The sequence below is a fragment of the Cupressus sempervirens genome, chromosome 6 (genome assembly GCF_028749045.1).
Source record: "Cupressus sempervirens isolate cs-2001-9-10 chromosome 6, ASM2874904v1, whole genome shotgun sequence".
In the NCBI taxonomy this organism is placed as follows: Eukaryota; Viridiplantae; Streptophyta; class Pinopsida; order Cupressales; family Cupressaceae; genus Cupressus; species Cupressus sempervirens.
This window is the reverse complement of record NC_143123.1, coordinates 269,964,352-269,968,255: the sequence shown is the minus strand read 5'-3', so window position 1 is coordinate 269,968,255 and position 3,904 is coordinate 269,964,352.

The following is a 3,904-nucleotide window of genomic DNA, read 5'->3' as shown; positions in this document are numbered from 1 at the left end:
ATAGCCTTGTTAAGTATGAATACCTCCATAGCCTTTGATCTTTGCTCAAGTTGTTAAACTTCTTTCCTGAGAACCAAAATCTCTGATACCAATTGTTGGAAATATATGTGATAGGCTAAGTTACTGAGAGGGGAGGGGTGAATCAATAACCAATAAAAATTAATCCTTTAATAGAAATTAATTTTTCATATGTATTCTAATCTAATTGCATGCATGAGAAACTAAAAAACATAAAAGCATTCATAACACTTTGACACACAATTTGGTGACCAAGAATCCTTCCAAATAGAAAGTAAAACTAAGGTGGCGATGATACCCACAAGCTTTAGTACTATAGTATAAAGTTGGTCTGTTAAGGCTTACAATGATCACTTTTGATGATCTTTCCTATTAGGAGAAATAAGGACTGCTAGGTCCACCCTGTAAAAGGATTTACAAACATACAATGAAGTGTGGACTTAGTAAAGATATTTACAAAAGACTATTAAGTCTACCTTATGAAAGGATTTAACTGATCCACCTATTAGGATGAAATAGTAGCTGGTCTCTAATCTGCAACTTGGTTTCTTGAATGAGATTCCTTTGAGCATAATGATCACCTTATTGTGATAGATAAATCTTTGTTGCTTGTTATACTATTGTAGCCTTTGTAATTTTCTCTTCTGCTCTCCTCTACTTGTTACATTACTTCATACTTCCTCACATTGGATGTGATAAAAATACATTACATATATACCAATCCAAATTACAAATTAAAAAGTTGGCCATAATACAAGTTTACACAAAAATCACACAGTCAGCCAAAGTGTAGAAACTCAAGTTCTGAAGACTAGCCCGGTGAGGTTATGATACTTGGCATCCATTGTCAATGCCGAACATTGTCATACACTCGATAGACATAGAATCTTAGTACATACTAATCACTTCTAAGTAGTCTTGAACTCGGTCTACACTGGTGACTCAATGAATACTATGGAACTCGGCATATAAATTGAGTCACTTGATTTTGATTGCATAGCTCGACAAATGCTATCACTATGAGCTTGGTATAAATTGAGTCACTTGGTTAACTGATGGGGGCACAATCCAAGAAAAAAATAAACACAATAGGAAAGGGGGAATAGTATTATTAGAAATGATATGCTATTACATTCAGTATAACAAATATAGACTCCATGACATGCCGTATGGGCTTACAATGTTATTAGATTCTGGGGAAAACCCTTCTCACAGTACCTTCTCCCAAAATCCACCAAAAATTGCCTTTACAATACCAGAAGTGACCTTAAGTAACTTGAATTATATTTAGGGTTAGGAATAAATTTTAGAATATTTCATTTGGCATCCATCGCCAAAACAAAAATTTCAAGAAAACATGTCAAAAGTCGATGTAATATTAGAAGAATCGATAAATGGTAGTCCAACTTCCACGAGGCATAACTTTTGATCTAGGACTCTAATTGATGAACTGTTATCATTTCCAAAAAGCTCTCCAAGTACTCTATAGCTATGGACCAACTTTTCTCATCCCTATTTTTCAGGCCCGTACAAGGCCATTTAGTTCCTCAAATATGACTTTGAAGTGCTCTTGAGAGGTTTCCAGGCAACTTAAAACTATAATAACTTACAAACCATAAAGCCTTTTGACCTAATTCTTTTTTAGAGTACTTTAAATTACAAGTATAATCATCCCTCTAGCTTACACCCTCCAACTCATCATAATTGTGACTCAATTACAAAATAACCTATTTTATGCATTGGCATGTATCCCAAGGTGCTCAAAAACTCTAACCCAAAAAACCAATAGTGGAACCATGAGAGTTGGAATCTCTATTTGACCCAAATGGGTATCCAGAAATGAAAACACTATAAACAAAAACTAACACTAAGCATATTTTTGGGTGATATAGGATTTCCCTTACACCACTAGATGCTCTTGCATCATTGACACTAAGTTGCTTGGTTAACACTAGACTCACATCACTACAACTGTGAACTTGGTAAGCACTGCACAACTCAATTTGCACTAAGGAACTTGGCAAACCTTACAAAGCTTGGTTTACACTGCTGATCACCAACTTGGTAGTAACTACTTGATGCAAACTAAATACTATCCCTTGGACTCGGTAGCAACTGTAGAGCTTGGTAGAGTCTAAAATGCTTGGTTAACACTATTAATTATACAATATATTTGGTAGATACTTACAATCTAAATAAGTGTATGTCACTAATAAAAAACATGAATGAAATGTCAACAATAGATCAAAATAACTTTGCATAAATGTAAGCATGAAATACCACATACTCATTCACACAATTTGGCACAAGGATTTTACGTGGAACCCAATTTGAGAAAAAACACTAGTAACTTGCTACCAATTTCCACTCTTCCGAAGTGATGTTAAAGACCAACCCTGTTAAAGGTTACAATACACATTGTTAAATGTGACTTGGTTAAAGGATTTCAATCACCTTGTTAGGAGTGAGCCTTGTTAGAGTACTTTAAAAAAATTCATTAGAATGTCACCTTATAGATTATAGATCTCTAGTTTAGTCCTCCATTTTGCTTGGCATTCATACTCTTCATCTCTGACAACTTGTTCATGGTTCAACAATTCATCCTCTTAAGCCTTCTTTCTTTGTATGCTAATTGCAGACTCTTCTACTTGGCCACCATATGAAGCAACACTCTAGACCCCTTGTCTTCCTTAGGCTCTTGTACATGAAAATAGTTTCTTCTGGCCTTGTATCTCCTTATAAAGAGAGTTTAGGTCTTTTCTGGTTCAATCACAATCGTCCATTTTAGGGTTAGGTAAGATTCAATGAATCTATCCACTTTTCCATTTTAGTGCCTCTAGAAACTTCTCTTACAATATTTCTTGAATTCACCTCAAAATTGTTTATCTTAAATTTTGTGCCGCAAGCTCATCATACTTATCTTCCACACGCTTCACACAATTTAAGAAATCAAATTAGTCAGCTTAGATTTGTCAAATCTTTGATTTAACACTTCTTTTTGTCACTCAACATCTACATTGTTTACTCAACAATAATATTCTTTTGATGCTTGGCCAACACTGGGTTGCTTGGCATCAACTATGTCTTCTCATCTCAATCACTACTATTATTTCCTTGATGCTTGACACTTGCTAAATTTTACTAACACTCAGAACCTACTATATTTTCTGACACTTAGCACCTACTAAAGTTTTCTCAGCCTAAACTAAGTTTTCTCGGCTTACTGTATTAGAATATATAGTCCACTAATATAACTAGGGGGGAGGTGAATCAGTTATCCAACTATTTTTGCAATCATTAACCTTAAACAAACTTAACAATATGAGTAATATAAGCTAAAACCACAACAAGACACTCATACACAATTAACACCAGATATGTTAACTAGGGAAACCCTTGATCAGAAGAAAGCCTTGGTGGGAATGGTAACCACAAGATGATGTACTAATATAAATATTTCTTGTTAGAGGATAGACCATATTAGGAGTCTATTACAACATTCAATACATATGACTTCATGTTAGGAGACTTTGAATCCCTGTTAGAAAATTCCAACACTATTAGGAGTTATGCCAACCCTATTAGGAGTTATGGAAGAGAGTTGGACCCACTGCCCAAATAGTTTCAAGGGAAAACCAATGAAACCATTGGACAAATGATCTTTGTATTATTCCATGCAAAATAATATAACTAAAATTTACTTCCTTCCTCTATCTTTTTCATTTCAACCAAACATTTGATCCTTCAGATCTTGTAACCAGATCTCATACTGTGTACCCAATGATCCCTTGGATCGCTTACACACATTTAGTAAGCATTCTAATTTTTTTTGCAATACACACTAATACACCACATTCCACTTGATTTTCTTCTTCAAGATACTTTA